Source organism: Syngnathoides biaculeatus, chromosome 4 (assembly GCF_019802595.1).
Source record: "Syngnathoides biaculeatus isolate LvHL_M chromosome 4, ASM1980259v1, whole genome shotgun sequence".
Classification (NCBI taxonomy): Eukaryota; Metazoa; Chordata; class Actinopteri; order Syngnathiformes; family Syngnathidae; genus Syngnathoides; species Syngnathoides biaculeatus.
Window position 1 is genome coordinate 31,098,373 of NC_084643.1, and position 17,393 is coordinate 31,115,765.

The 17,393-nt window shown below is 41.4% G+C and overlaps 1 long non-coding RNA gene across 1 annotated transcript; it reads left to right on the forward strand.

Annotated features, from left to right (window-relative positions):
• The first annotated feature begins 2,265 nt into the window (after positions 1-2,265).
• LOC133499781 (uncharacterized) lies at positions 2,266-11,433 on the forward strand. Its single transcript, XR_009794741.1, has 4 exons — positions 2,266-2,394; positions 6,677-6,734; positions 6,859-6,905; positions 7,387-11,433. It is a non-coding gene; the product is annotated as an uncharacterized LOC133499781 (long non-coding RNA).
• Positions 11,434-17,393: the final 5,960 nt, after the last annotated feature.

Genomic DNA, 17,393 nt, shown 5'->3' on the forward strand with positions numbered 1-17,393 from the left:
ATTATGCTGGCGAGAATCAGAAATGGAACTGGGTGATTTTAATTATACAAAGAATTTGTTGTTCTAATGCAAGGTCAGTATGGGACAGTCATGGAAGCTACCGGAAAGATACTTCACATTATATTTTCAGCCCGTGTAATTTTGCAGGATCAATGTGGTACCAGACTTGTATCTCCCAGTAATTTAAACCAACAATTGAGCCACCTTGGAAAATGGATTTTTTGTTTTTCATTCAAACCTGAGCCCTATCAGATCCATCAACTCACAGGGGCACTTCAGCAGAACAACTGGCAGAGTGACAGTTCTAGGCCTGTCCTGAAAGGCCCTCTCCCCCCTTATGTGTACCCGAGGCCTGTGACAGGCGAAGCTTTCTCTTGCAAGACTTACTGGCTGCCTGTCCTGGACCATGATACATCGAGTATGTGATTTCATATGAGAAGCAATCCAAACAGCTTGTCATGGAGAGATATTTACTCCTCTGTTCAGACATTATTCACACAAAACTACGTCCTTGGTGGATAGCGGGCTGTCTCGAGTCTTGTTCAACTCGCTCGTCCCATAGAAGACTGGGAAAAAAAAAGCAATGAAATTGAAAACGGAAACAAGATAGGGTGCATTCAGATAAAAAAAAAGACACTTTGAAGAGAAAGAAATGCTGTTTTATTTGGATGTGGGAATGTGCATCACAGTATGAACAAACCACATAACATTTTTTGCTTTTTTTGCAAAATCTGCAACTGAGACGCTTTCACAAAATTTGATTCCATACTGAGAACCATGTTGGTAGTAGAAATGATGGTAACGATGTAGATTAAATTGATAATGAAGGAGAATAATTATTGGACATCAGCCATTTAATTCAATACACTTACATGTAATATGTGTTAAATAATTCAATTAAGTTCACTTGTCCACCAGCTACAAATAGAATTGTTGCATTTTCACATGGTAGTATTTTTCCCATATCTGTGCTGTAAATGAGCAAATATATTTATAGTTAGTTTTTAGTTTTAAAAGAAAACAATGTCAAATACAGCCCCAGGAAATTAGAAAAGAAAACGTCTAATTGCACATAAATTCATTGTACTGCGGCAGGTAGAAACTAAACTAAACTATCTTTAGTCTAAATTGCGGTATGCTGTAAACCGATGGGATTTTACACTGCAGTCCAAACCTTTGCTTTCACCTCCCACATTTTGTTTTCCTTTGCCGAGCTCAATTTAAAAGCAGCTCCTGTGACTTGCGACTGGCGGCTATTATTGTACGCTCATACCAATGGTGATGAGGCATCACATCGCAGGCTTGGAGCGCTTTAAGCCTCAGTGATGATAGCAAAAGAGAAACCACTGTTAATGTTGCAGTAAATCTCCTTTTAAATACTTTTAAGTTTTCAGTTTGCTTTGAAGTTGACAGCTTAGAGCTGTTGAGTGGCAGCATGGCCGCGACTTTACATGCGTGGCCACCACTTAGTATAGAGATCGTGCACCTTCGTCATAAAATCACGTGATCACAAAGCATTGTTGAAAGTTAATTGTCTTATCGCACGACACCCAGAGTTTTGTCCGACACTGTTAAACATTTAGAAGGTAATAAATTAGAGACACTTGGCATAGAGGATCCATATTTAATGCCGAAGTTTGTGTTTTCGGCGATAAGAAATTTAACTGTTAAATCGCTTCTGCTTCTCTTGGACAACTGGATCTACACATGTATCTGGTGAGTAAGTCGTCGAGATTTACAAGGAAGAGTTTGAAAGATTAGAAAACTCTGGACACATACAAATACTTTGTTGCTGGATCTGTTCTCAATCAGGAATAAATCCCACATAGTGATGGACCGACTCAGATTTTTTCAAAACAAATACCAATAATTAAATAAATGACCCCTGGTTTTACACAAACTGACGTTCATTAACTATGATTGGAAAAAAAAATAGGACAGGGAGTTGTCTCCTCTGTACATGGAAGCGTATTGCGGCCACCCGCTCACCTCTGTAAACCTCTATGTGGCAGACATTTTTTTTTTTTAAACGCAATGTTCTCAAATGAGCCAACTTGGCATTATAAATACTTCTAATTTGAGTTTGAGAAGAATAATTCCTACCTGAAATGAAACGATCGCTACATGTGTGTGTATTTGGTTGGGCACCATCCATCCCGTTTAATTGTCGAAATCCATCGATTTTTTTTTTCTCATCTTTTCAGCTGGTATTATTCCAGAGAACGATCTATTTGAAGAACTGTCTCATCTATTGTGACAACCAACAGCACAACAGGTCTCGGGCCGTTTGAAAAATCTGCTCCGGTTCAACGACTCACGCACTGGCGAGTAGCTTTGTTTGACCAGCAATATGGCGCTGTGAAAACGGTGACGTCAAGTGCATGATCTCTATAGGTATGTGTGTGCCTTCCAGTGTTCCTTGCATTCAGACAAACCGTCCTATTAAAATCAATCCTCTTTCTGTTGCACCCCCCCCCCCCACACTCAAGCACCCAACCAACTGACCAACTGTGGCACCCTACAGCTGCTGTTTTACTCTTTCATAGTGTGTGTCTGTGTATGTGGGTGTTATATAGGAGCACACTTATGTTCTGCGACCCATTAAACGTCAAAAATACTCCTGCATCTGGCAAGTCGGGGGAAAATGGATTTTGCGTATTCATGGGCAGGTGAAGCATTTAAAGCAGCATCTCTCCAATGCACACACTCCCTTTATTTTATTCAAAAAATTTTTTTCCTATTTTCGATTACCTCATGTAGCCATCTGAAAATGGAAAACAAACAGAAACACCTCTCAGCATGGTAAATAGAAAACAATAAACAATAATATGTAATTGAAAATAATTAATTAAATAAATAAATGATAAAATTGGGTCACTGATGGTGTAGTGGTACACATGCCTGCCTTTGATGCGGGCAGTGTGGGATCGATTCCCGCTCAGCGATGATGTCGATTTCTGCCCTGCGACTGACTGGCGACCTGTTCAGAGTGTAGTCCGCCTTTCGCTAGAAGCTAGCTGAGATAGGCTCCAGCTTTCCTGTGACACTTGTGAGAATAAGCAGATTGGATAATGGATGGATGATAAAATAATGGCAAATTATAAATCTTAAAAGAAACTAAAGAAAAATATTATTTTATGGCTCGAGTACTGACTGGCTCATTAGAATGTGCAAGTGTCCTAAATGAAGTTGTGTCCATATAAGAACGAAGAGCCCACATTTCTACTGAAGAGTATACCAGCTAGTCTGTAAGGAAATCGGCAACAACCGCCCCCATCTAACACACAGCGATTCCCTGCAGCGTTCCCTCCATGCAGCAAACGACGTAAGGAGGGGGCATGACTCATCCTGGGGTGAAGTTGCCTCCTCGCTGTTCCGTCTGCATATCGCAGTGGTGTGTGCCAGCTTCCCCGGTCCTGACCGGCTCGCTCGAGAGTCACTGTGGCAATTTAGCCCTCAGGTCTGAACGAGGCTTGATGAGCAAAGACACACTTTCCTCCTCCTTCCTAGATGGTTACCCCGTTGGTGTCTGTGCGCGCGTGGTCGCATCTGTGTCAAGTGAAGCTCGTAGTTGCTCTTGGCTAATTCATGCAGCCTGCTTCTTCGGCACTAAGTGGTTCTAAGCAATTCCACAAATACAGCCTGTTTTGTCTGGTCGGACCCGAATCTTTGGGAAGAGAGGAAGTCTGATTTAAATTGGATCTGGAAGCCTGATTCAGTTACCCTTACGTTACTTCAGGTATTGTGTTCCATGCTTTGTAATTCCTGGGGGAAATTAAGGTGTATACATATATAATAAATTGTAGTGTTGTACATAATGCTGCAAGAAAAACAACGTTATGATTTTGCAAGAAAAACAACCTTGTGATTTGCTGGTAATGAGATTTTTTTCCACCACCATGATCTTGCATTTTTATTGTTTATAGATAAATAGATCTATCTATTTCCAATATTGCTTGTTCTCATTAGGGTGGCGGGTAAGATGAATGCCGGGTACACTTTGGAGAACACCAACCAATCACAGAGTGCAAATAGACAATTATTCATAACAAACCATACAGGTATGCTACAGCGGCCATTATGAGGTAAATTAAAGATATGGCTTTGCTTTAAGTGTTGTAGCGGGCAGGTGTGCGTACTTTTCTAGATGCAACAGAAGCACCGCGACCAGATGCAAACTGTCACCGGTAGGGATGCGCACTGACAGAACGTGAATAAAACTGCTTAGATTTAAGTGGGAACTGTGACAAATGTGAAAAAAAAACGGGACAAACTGAGCCCCAAATGAGTCAGAAGGTCACAAAACACTAAAGAACCATGAGATTCCATTGAATATACTGTGGAGTATACTTGCATCCTGTCCTACTATGGATTTCTGCCAAGTTTTTTTTCAGTCCATTACTTACTGTCGGGTTTTGTTGCATACATGTTTTATTATGGCTCATTAGGTTTCTCATCTGTGTCGGCCAAGACATTTTTTTTAAAGAAAATCCACAGCAATCATGGCCTATCTCATTTGCTCATCCCATCCTCCCGGTGTTGTTTTGTGTTAATAACCATTTTGTGGCCTGAAATGTGTCTGCCGTGGCCACCAAGACACAAAAAAGATCTTGACACGAACAGTTGGATGCACAACCAAACCCGTTTGGATGCCACTTCGCTCCACGTTTGCACGCCGCTAATCACCAGCCAATAGCTGGCCACATAGAGACAAACAACACTCACATTCATCCTGATAAATAATTTAGCGCCCTCCATACCCCTAACATGTTTGGAAGGAAGTTGCTGTATCAGGGGAGGGAAAAAAAAAAACTCGTGCAATCTTGTGGAGGACATGTTAACTCCACACAAGTGGATTTTTCCTCATTAAAAAAAATCATTCATGGTACTTGACTGAATGGATGATTTTCCTCCATTGAAGAATGAATTAAATGCATGAGGGTCACAAAGTTGACTCCGTGACAGGATGTATAATGTCGCACAGAATGATTTGTACCGTGAAAGAGCCTGAAAGCGGAGCCATTACGTGTCAACGGACTGTAATGCCAGGATAGGTAATTGGCCTTTGAAAGGAGACAATTGATGATCTAATTGTTTAATGGTCGGTCAATAATGCCTCAAACGTATTAGTGTGTCATTGAAACATTTGAGTCTTTTACGGCTTGACGTAAGTGCCAAAAATTATTATCACGCTGAAGCTGTCACATAAAGCATTGTCCGTGACGTCGCGAAGAGCCCTCATGCTACCGTCGCGCTCCCCTTCACTAATTCCCTCCATTAGAATCCCCCAACACATCACTGCTCTTTGTACACAAATCCCCTTTAATTATGGAATTTTTTTTCCAGCGCTAGAGCGCACACATGAATAAATAAGTATAGAGCAGAGGAGGCAAACACAGTCAGTTGGTGCTTTGGCGCGACTCTGCAAGGTCACAGAAAAGAAGGTGCACAGTTTTTGCATCCCAAGCAGTACATAATGCATATTCACTTATTATAGTGAATATCTGCTCAGAAATTTATCATGTGCAGGGATTGTTGCAAGCTTGATTACTGATGCTGAAAATCCCAAAGTCTGAATATACATTGTTTGCTGCCCCCCTTAGAGTATTTCTGGAAGTACTGGTAATTTGTATCCTTAAATGATGATGGTTTGGGGTACAGGAATCAGACATTGGACTACGTAGGATGGAGACGCTGCGTCACGTTGCTTCCCTCCCAGGCAGGGAATAGGGAAAGCCTTTTTGTGTCCGTGAATACCCAAGCAATCAATGCATCAATTATTTAAGCTGCACGCAGAAAGAAGATGTAGCAAAGAGTCCGGCGGTGCTTTGTCCCATGACTCATAATGTTGCCCAGGCAGCTGCAGAACAGTCCGGATGTGATGCAGCTTTTTACGGGAAGGCTGTCCCATTCCTGACATCTTAATAAGTTACTCAATTGTGATTTGTAGATGAAGAGGAAGTAATAATACATAGCGCTGTCATGAGCAAATCTTTTTACAATTGCTTCTCATATTGCGTACTGGTTAAATAATTGATTAATAATCACCTCCACCCCCCACTATTAATTAACATTCAAGTGACCTGACTTATTTATATAATACATTTCATACGCAAGGAAACTCAAGCTGCTGTACATGATTAAAAGCATTTAGAGACAGAGAAAAAGACTAAAAGAAAATCTTGAAAAAAATAATAAAACTTACAACAAGAATGTATTAGGCAAAAAAAGTGCAGATACACGGAGAGAGACATAATATGACAGCACTTACATTTATTGCACACTAGTGTCAGCCAGACTGTACTCTACTGCCCTCAGTGGCCAGATCACACACCCCAAAAGGACCCGGAATGGATTACTCACCCCAGAAGGACCCGGAATGGATTACTCATCAACTAATCGACATCGCCTCTCGATGTACCATTGTAAGAAACAATGCTATTTAATCCTGACATTTGAAAGTGGATTTCTTGAAATTACTTTTCTGTGTTTAATAAACGTGGAAGTTTCTGCATTTGAACTGAACTACTGAACAATGTTAACTGTTTTACAATGTTCTACTTAATTGAGAAGCACGTAATTTGCAAATATCACAGCTCACTGTCAGTGTTGTTTTAATGATGTTTACCCAGCACTTTTTTTGACAGTCCTTCTATCCTTTTTTCCTAATCAACAGCTGTCCTCAAGTGTAACTGGACACAACTGGAAATATAACACCCTAACTCCGAGATAAGGTAAAAACTCCAAAATGGGATGTTCCAATAGAGTCAAACCAAGATTATACTATAATTATCTTCTCTGATCACAAAATCTCATAATAGTCTTTCCATTCTTCCTTCAACTTTCTAAACTGTCAAGGATGGTTGTTTGGTGGCAAATCAACAACTCTATTCATTAAGGGGAAGGTGGGTCAAAGATCAAAATGATATTGTACATCCCATAATTGCTTTACAGGAGACTATTCCAGGGACATAACTCTGCATCTTTCTGTCATGTTGTCCAACTTGACTGTTTGCTTTTCTTTCAGTGGCACAACCACTGAATTGCATCAGTTTAATAGCAGTACAGACCAGCGCAGGGAAACATTGAGAAAGAAAGTCAAAAATAAATTCCTGGACCAAACACCAAGAACCTAACATGTAATTTCACTTGTAAAATATCCACAATTTCGTGGTGGACAAAAGACACAAAAGTGAACATTTGCTTGCAATAGGAAAAAAACAATCAGTTGAAAAAAACAAAAAAAAAACATAAATGGCTCTTTTGTAATATATCGCCATTATGGGAGTGGGCAATGTGAATGCAGAGTTGCTATTTGATAGTAACCTAAAAACAGGTGTGATATATCTTTTATATATCTTTTATCTTTTATCTCTCCCCATTCAGCACATTTTTACAACCTTGGAACCTGAGGCATCAGCGGGAGGCGTTCACAGAGGATGACCTCTCAGCGTGATTCCCAACTGCTTCTGTACTCTATTTGCCTCCGCTATCTATTTTCAGTACAAGCCAATTATTTATTGACGCTCCTTCCTTTCCATCATCCGCCTTAGGAACTGCCTTCATCGGCCTCAAGCTTGACAGATTCACATTAAATTAAACAGTGCATACCTTTAGCCTGGAGAACGAATTTTGCAGAAAAAGATTCACGGAGGATGAGCTTTTGACTGCCTAGCATAGAATGAGTTTTCTTTTTACAAATGTTTGTACTAGGCCCACATCATGTCAACATTTGGTGTAAATGCGCAAGTATTTATTTTAATTTGGAATGACCTTGGTGGGGACCTGACTAATATCATGCTAGAGAAACTACAGAAGTGATACACTGTGCTGTGCTTCTCCCCATTTATATGAACATTATAATTCCAATGTGGCCGGTGGCACAACTGTGCACCAGAGGCAAGCTAGACAGATGATAATTTTGTAGAGCAGTGCAATCCAACGCAACCGGGAGTATGTGGGCTGCACAACTGTGGGAATGTATTCATCCAATAAAAGCCAGTCCTGTCATCCCCTTTAAATGTAACACAAGCGACAGTCTCAAGTATACAGATGAAAATGATGCGGAATCGCTGCAAAATCACCTGGTGATAACTGCTAGTGTCTTCATTTTGTCAGCAGACCTGAGTATCTGGCTGCCTGTGCCCTGATGAAATTCACCCAAAATCACATTACTCCGGTGGCCAAACTTGCACTGGCAGTTAGAGGTTTATGAACAACCATAAATTTACCAAAGACTGACTTTCTGTGACCCAACAGTGACTCAGCCAGACATATGTCCAAGGACAGCCCCTCTGCCTCAGGCTTGTCTTCCACATTTGCAAAAAGACTGTGATCTTGCATGAAAATCAGGATTCACCAGCATTTGCGTCCCGCCGCAGATGTTCTGCCTACGAAAATAGGTCTGCAGACCATACAGTTAAACATTATTGTCCACTTTGAAAAGCTCGTAGACAGAGTCACGACAGACACAGACACATAACGAAATCACTGCAAATCTTTTTGCAGTCAAATCACTTTTTCACAGCCAATTGTTGCTAGGCAGTATTCATGGAGAACGACATTCAATGAAGGCTAATAGTGCCAGGGCAACTACACAGTACTAACCTTATTTTCATCCATTCAGAGTCCAACCCTTATTGGAGATTTTTTTTCCTCCACTACCTGCTGTCACGCTTCCTGCATACAAATGAATTCATTAATGGTGGCATTTTCCTGCTATTTCTAATGACTGAACTTCACCTCAAAATGTCATATAGACACATATTGTTTCCCCGATTACTGCTAACCTTTGTGTGAACCTACAATTAACAGTTGTTCTCAAATAGCTGACAAGTACTGGCATGACCTTCTACTTTGCAAAGTCTAGATGAAATTAATCTGATATGAATTAGTAACAATTTGGGAGGTCTTAAAGTGGAACATCCTACCTAGAATACACCTTGGCCTGGGATTTGTTCAGAATTACACTGTAAGACAATTTCCCTAAAGTATAGGCAATAACAGATGAAATGTTGTGATCCACTTCAGCCGTAACGGGGTCCTCAAAACAGACACAGAAACACTTGAACAATGATATCCATTTTATTCACTAACAAGGGACCACATAACTGTGAAAAACAAAACAACTGAATAAACAAAAAGGAGGAAAACGAGGAGAAAGTCAGTGTGACACAAAACTGATACATACACGGTATGTAATGCACTCTAAAATGAACTATAGGAGGATGAAGACAAAAGAGGAAGGAAGGATCCCTAAAGATAAATTGGCCCTAACCTACTACTACCTACACTAGGAAGAATTAAAACGTAATAAAATATTTCTACTTGTATTCGACCAACAAAAGGGAGAAACAAAAAGTCAGAAAGCAATTATACTGGGAAGAAACAAACAAATTATATAACTTGTGGCTTCTGTGGTGACGAGTAATATGGAGTGCTAATCCAGTACCTTCTTTCCACTGAGACTAAATTTAAATGACCCATCCCATGGCACGATTTGCCAGCAGGTAGGAAAGCTCCGCTCACCAGCAATCCCAAAACTCACCGTGAAGGCAAAAAAAAAAAAAAAAAAAAAGAGCGAACAGGATGCAGTATGTCGCCATTTCATAGAACAACATTGAAATAATGACTCTTTTCTACATTGTACTGTAGACACTGTGCAGCTTGTATAACAGTGTAAATTTACTGTCCCTTTAAAATAATTCAACACTCAGCCATTAATGTCTAAACTGCTGGCAACAAGAGCGAGTGATTACACCTGTAAGTGAAAGTAAATTACCAATTTTCCCTCCCGGGTGTCATGACCTCTTCAATATTACAAGGCGGGATAAATCTGGAATTATCGCGTTTAGACTGATCATTGTAATAGGGCACCTCACTGTAAATAAAAAAATAAAGCTGGCCTTCGGCTATAGCAGTGGTAAAGTGGCCAAGACCATATGTCACTTTAACACCACAGGTTCGCATGAGAGCAGCCCTTGCCATGGTCGACCAAAGACGTTGCGTGCACGTGCTCCGCATCATATCTAGAATGTATCTTTGGAAAATAAATGCAGCTGCCAGCATTGCTGCAAAGGATGAAGGAGCGGGGGAGGGGGGGGGGGGTCAGCCTGTCAGTGTTCAGAGCATATTCCTCACACTGCGTCAAGTTGTTCTGCACGCCCGTTGCCCCAGAAGTAAGTCTTCTGTAAAGATTATGCACAAGAACACTTGCACACTGCTGAAAACGGGCAGACTAAGTACATGGATTACAGGCGCCAGGCCTTATGGTCCGATGCGACTGCCCTCAGCTTCCGCCAAACGGCGTTTCCAAGTAACCTTTGCAATTCCTAGTCATCATTCCGACCGTCGTGATTGTTAATTGTCCTCAGTTTTTTTTTGTGTTCTGTGGATTTCTGCCACCACACCACACGAGCCTGTCCTCATCGCTGCCTGCCAAACGTTCCCTGCCTCAAAAATCCACCAGCACATCTCAAGGACCATCTCAACTCCCCTTTTAAGAAAACTTTTCATCACAACCACTCAGCTTCCTCTGCACTTGAGTCCAATTATGACAGTACAAGATGGAATACTTTATACAACCATAATATCGGCACATAATTGAAGACAATTTGCAATTTTAGAACTTAATTTTCGGAAATGTCATAGACACACCATTTGTTTTAGTGAGCCATCCCCAGGTCTTGAATTTGAATCCTACGTTTAAAACCTTTGAATTTAGACCTTGTGACCTTTCCATAACCTTGGCTGAATACTTTGCAAAGGCCAGCTGGTGTTGGTTGAACAGCAAACACAGTTGTGTGGCCTGTGGACGCGTGTGTGTGCGTGTGTGTTACTGCATCTGTGTGTGCTCATGCGGACATGGCTTGGCTTCCAGCCCGCTTGTTCAGGTACCATTAGTCGGTTACCAAGTAGTTCCTGTGACAGTGGTCTCGTCCAGGGCCACTGGAGCTTCATGCTAGGACTGCAAAGTTTCCTTTCTGAGCGCCTGATGCTCTCGCGGCGGTGAACAGGCGAGCTATTGTGCCTGTTTTAAACATCACTTCAAAGGGTTCCCTCAGCCTCATTTTCCACCACTTGTTTACTGTCTTAACTACCAAGAAGAGTTTAGTTCCCGGGGAGGGGCGGTCGACAGCGCTGTTGCAGTAATTACTTGAATCTGTTGAGAATGATTTTCATTTTTTTATCTGTCACACTCATGTTATACAGTATAGTGTTTCTAACTCTTGACTTTCTGTATTTGATTGGCTATAGATTACTGCCTTTAGTTGTATATTTAACATATGTTTGTCTCTAATGAAAGAGCAACACACAGCACAGCTCATATACAAAGCAATGTCATGCTCCTATTTTTAACAATCCATGCAGGAATTGTGTTAAAGTTCAGGAATGAATAATTGACATCATTAAGAAATAAAGAAATGCACAAAACTCCAAAGAAGCGTTTCTTCTCAAAAGTGTCACTGCGCTCCTTTGAAAGAGGATATGCTGTCACCTCCGGCGGATCTCCAAATTCTTGAAATGAACCCAATCAAACCAGCTGTCAATACTTCTCACTGTATTCTGCAAAGTGGAAAAATTGCTCGCACTGTTCAAATGAGCCTGAATAAAGATGATTTTTTTTTTCATTTTTTACAATCCCCACCCCCCTTCTCATCTCATCCAGTGGAGCAAAGAACGGAGGAGGGTGTACAGGCAGTAGATGGATGAGAGATTTTCTTCTAATGAGTATGTGCTGGGTGTTCTTCTCAAGTCGTGACTTGTTTGTTCTTGTATTATTCTTCGACTCTTCCATCCCTCCATGAAGAATAAGATGTCGCCGCAGTGTTCGGCCTGTCACGGCCTCCTGTCACAGGCATCTAATTGGATCCAGTTGAATTGACCTCCCATCCTCTGGCCGTCTGAAGTGTGGCCTAATCTTTTCGAGAACCCGCTCTGACATTCATTTGACTACTTGGCTTCCACACCTCGCTGGGAATGACTGCGATGTTGGACACGGCTGTCCCAGCACTTAAGTGGCGGGAGGAGGATCAAAGATGTTTGCATTGTTCCATACAGACTAACACAGAAGACTAACCACAGAAATGAATAAATAGAATGCTAAGCCACTGGCTAGTAACACTCCTCTCCAAACAACTCAAGGACCCTCCATTGTATCCCAAAAGGGGGGTCCGGGAAATTTTACGTGTTCATAAGGTTCTTTAACGTGACCAACCTTTGACTCTGGAGTGACTTCCCACCCGTTATTTGGGCAAAAGGTGTTTTTTTTATTTTTAAATTCGCAAATCTCTGTGAGCCAGCCGTTCTGATCTGTTTTTTGGCCCACTGCGATGTGTCCAATCATGTACCACATACACTGATCTGCAGTATCTGAGATAAAAATGGAGCCCCAAAGTTATGCCTCCAGTCACCAAAATAATTTAATCCCGACATTTAATTAGACAAGTAGCAAATATGTGCCGTTTACAGTCACTCAGAACCCCTCCACTCAAAGCAGACAAATTTAAGCATGAAAAATGTGGTACAATTCTTGATCCCAGGAGTATTTTGTTAAAGCATGTGACAAAGTTGTTATTAAGACACCTGGGAATTATTTTGAACTGTGAAAAGCATGCATAATACCTCCTATCAAATAAAAATTTGCATTCCATTAAAACTATATCCATCCATTATCCAAGCCGGTTTTCCCCACAAGGGTCACTGGAGAGCTGGCTCCCATCCCAGCAAGCTTCAGGCGAAAGAGGCGCCTCAAGTCATCCCGTAAAAATTTAACGACTTCCATTGACTCATTTCAAGGTAATAACATTCTGTGCATTCAGACAACACTGAAACCGAATGTACAAACGGCCTGGAATACATACTGTGCATCCAATATATTGCCAAATGTATTCGCTCACCTGCCTTGACTCACATATGAATTTATGTGGCATCCCATACCTTATCCATAAGGGTTCCATATAACATCAGTCCATCCTTTGCATATATAAATCCTATAGGAAGGCTTTCCACAAGATTTAGGAGTGCGTTTAAGGGAATATTTTTTATCATTCTTCCCGGCGCACGTTTGTGAGGTCACACACTGATGTTGGGTGAAAAGACTTGACTCTTAGTCTGATCTGTAATTCATCCCAAAGGTGTTCTTTCGACTTAGGGTCAGGACTCTGTGCAGACCAGTCAAGTTCATCCAAACCAAATTCTTTTATCCATGCCTCTATGGACTTTGCTTTGTTCACTGGTGCCCACCCATATTAGAAATGGAAGTACTTTTTCTACAAAGTTGGAAGCAGTGAATTGTCCAAAATATTGGCTCCGTAGTTCCAGTGAAAGGAACCAAAGGATTAAACACACCAAGGGCGTTTGGACAATTCATTGCTCCCAATTTTCTGCAAACAGTTGGGGATGGCTCCTTCCTGTTTCAATAGAAATGTGAGCAGCTGTTGCCCAATGGTTAAGGTCACCAAAACCCACCGTGGGGGACCTAGGTTCCAGACCCCGACTGGACCAACCCCTGAACTGCTCCTGGGGTGGCACAGCAGTCCCCAGCTTCACTGTTTTCCACTAACAAGTGTGTGTATTCACTGTGATGGGTAAAATGCAGAGAACAAATCATACTGAGGGAGATGGGGGGGTGTCAATCACATCAAAATAAGAACTATTCGTTCTTGGTCCAGTCTCCTTTAACAATGCACAGGCAGCTCAACTCAGCTTAGTTTGGGGCTGTCGTTTTTCCACTTCATCTGCTCAGTCAAAGCAAGACATGTTAACAGATGACTACAGTGGAGGTCTCCTGTGGTTACTTTTCAGCGGGCCACAGTCAAGAGACAAAATTAATCCAGGGCACGCTGAAGGCAGTTAAAAAAAAAAAAGACTGAAGTCAAATAATGCAGAGGTAAGCTATAGCAATAGGTTTAAGTTAATGTTATGTCATCTGCGTGTTTTTTCAATTGCTTTTCCTGCATCGTTGAAGTCACTTTAAAGTGAAAATAAATGTGCTCTACATTTGACACGCAAATGAGAAGTTTTGTTAGCAGTCTTGCAAATTTTCACTGGGTTTAATAGGTATACAAATTGAGGCGTTAAAGTCAGTAAAAATCGAGCCAATCTATCTACTCTCAAATGCTGAAACCACACCCCACTCGTCAATTGTCAATCAAATAGCATTTCTATGACTGTTTGGTTTGACACCCAATCGCTGGACTAAATGTGCAATTAATTAGGGACAATGAAGAGGTCTTCAATTGGCTCATGAGGAGAAACGGGTTTGGCTAACTAGCTGCACCTCCAATCCACATTCTGAGTCAGCCTCACCAGTGAACCTCTTTTAATTAGTGTCTCAGGTCAAAAGGTTACAAATTCAAATGGTGAAATAGATGGCAATACCAATACAAAGATGAATACTGCAGTAAACATTTCTTTGAAGTTGCACCATTGTCCTGATAAACCTGGTAGAGATCAGCGGGACATCTTATTGACAGCATGTTTATGGTTTTGAGGAGTACCTGCTTTGAAGTCAGCAAGGTGGTGCATCACTCCTCAAGGTGTTGCTGGGTCACACTCCAGGTCACACAGGCCATCGGAAGGAGAACAATAGACAAAGCAGAACAATACCAAGGGAGAACAATACCAAACCAAGAATATTACAAACAAATACATGATAAAACAATGAATCTAACAGTGACCTAGAAAATTTGAAGCCACTTTATCAAGCATCTTTCTTAGTCTTCTACATAACTACATAATTAAACTGAAAATACAGGTACAGTATATTCACTTAAACCCTCCAGTGGCTTTAATATATACTGCCGGCTCATCGGGTCTTTTCCAAACCGTGACAACAAGGCGCTCAAAAACGGCTATGTCAGCACAAGACCCCTGTGATAATTTCCATCACTTATCTGGGTATAATCTCTCATGTATGGATAAATTTAGCCACGGCGTGGAACAATACAGAGATGGAGACTGTGGTGTGAGCGTACAGCGTCATCTCTGCTGCTTAGCTAGCATATAAAAAGTGGTCATTTATTGTTAGAGCTGCCATGCATGGATTTGCCACCGAGGGTCGTATCTATGTTCTCCCCCTCTCAGCTCAAACAGAAAAGAAGAGATACAACTCGAAAATGTGTCTCATTTAAAAACAAAACAAAACAAGGAAAGCAGTGTTATTCCCAAATGGGCACTGTCTCCAAACCATGTATTTTTTTTTTTCCTTTTTATGCGTAGGGGTATCAAAAACACAGATCTCCAATGAACTGCTGCAGTATCTAGCAAGTGTAAGCTGCTCTGCAGTTGTGTATTGTGTCAACACTGCAGAAAGATGATCAATACGGTGTTCGAGCAGGGCTTTTTACCATCTGTCCTCATCCCCACGGTGCTACCCCCCACTCACCCAGCCCCCAAATTATCCCTCCAAAGACTACGACGAGATGTCTTAGATTGTCTTTCCATCGCTAAATTATCTTTCTGCCGTGTTGTTCAGCGGTGAGACAGATTCCTTATTTGCATGCCACTGACGTGCACCCTGTCCTGACCCTGACTATTAATGATAATTTGATACTTGATTGTACAAAGGAGTCCAGAGCTCATTGCTGCGCTTCGCAGAGGGGCAATTATAGGGTCACCTGAGGTGGACAGGCGGCTCAAGGGGGGTGGAAGTATTTGATGAGTAAACGAGATGGAACAACAATTATGCCATCTGGCGTCTCACGAAAACAGGAAATCAATTAGATAGCTTTTTTTTGCATCCAATTTACGACTTGATACTCCCAGAATGTTTTACAATTTATACTGATTATTGTTATAAACTGAAGATTATAATTGATTGGTGTACCCTGCTTTTAATGCTTGTATCCATACATAAAAACAAAAACACAGACCAGGACAAATACTAAGATCTGAATGTTTTTGATGTCATTAATAACACAGAAAACAAGATATATTTGCATTTGATATTTGTACCATACGTATAACTTTACAGCACTGGGGGAAGTTTTTAACTAGACAAGGTTTAAATCCCAGTTTAATCCATCCGGTGTGGAATTGGTACAGTATAGTATGTCATCGTAGTTGTATGGGTTCTGTCTAGGCTCTTTGGCAACATTCAAAACTATCATCTATGGGTACTGCTGTACTCCTTATCCACACGAAAGTTGCGAGTATGGGTGAAAATGTGAGAACAAATGTTTTAAATGTTTTTTGGTCTTGATGTGCCTAAAGAATGGCTGATACTTGCTCAGTCTCGGGTGTACCCTGCATCTCGCCCAGTCAGCTGGGATTGGCTACAACTCATCCAGGGCCCCAAAGAGGATATATGTTAAAGAAAATATATATAAAAAACTTCATAGTTCAGGTACTCCAAGATAGACAAACATTATAGCTTGGACTCGTTCATTTATTTTCTGAACTGCTTCTTCTCACAAGGGTCACGGGCAAGCTGAGCCTATTCAACCTATTTTCGGGCAAGAGGTGGGGTAATGGCCGATCAGTCGGTTGTGGAGAATAGCCTTCCCACCAATACAGACATCTTCAACAACAGATGTAGAAAGTGCCTCATGAAAGACCCAACCCACCTCTCACAGGCTCTCTTCCATCCTCCCCACTCAGACAGGAGGCTACAGAGCACCCGGTGCAGGACCACCATACTGTTGTTGCTGCTCAGCTTCTTTCCGGAAACTGTCAGACTGTTAAACTCAAACAATGCCCTGTGTCCCTGACATCAGCCCCACCCTAATGTCTGTTCATCCTTGCGTGATGAACACTTACTTCTCTTATATGTACATACAGTATCAATATTCAGTCCTCTTGGATTTGTATTTCTTTTGCATTCACATCCTTGCTGCATTTGGATATTTGCACACACTGAAAACTGGGAGCAAGCATCTCTTTAATTCTTATTAATCTTTTACTTGTATATTTTTTTATTCTATTTTTATGTTGGTTGGGTAATCTGGGACTATTTACATTGTGTTAGTAGGTTTACTGTGGGTGCGTTAGACTTTGCTGGAAATTTCCAACTGCTGCTCCCATATTGCTGGCCTTTGTCCGTGCTTCAACTCATTAATATGTACGCAGACCTCAGGAACACCACCAGCTGCATTCGTTAGCCACGACAGCATTTAAAAAAAAACAAAAGTTGTAATCCGTGTGAGCAGTCAATCCCTATAACTCACGTTTGGATGGTACTGCTGTCTTTGTATCGGTCTGTAGAATCTAAATAATCCATCTATACATTTTCTTAGCTGCTTATCCTCACAATGGTCGCGGGGAGTGCTGGAGCCAAATGTCAATGGGCAGGAGGCGGGTAACACCCTGAAATGGTTGCCAGCCAATCACAGGACACATCGACATAAACAGCCACACTCACAATCACACTTATGGACCATTTATAGTGTCCA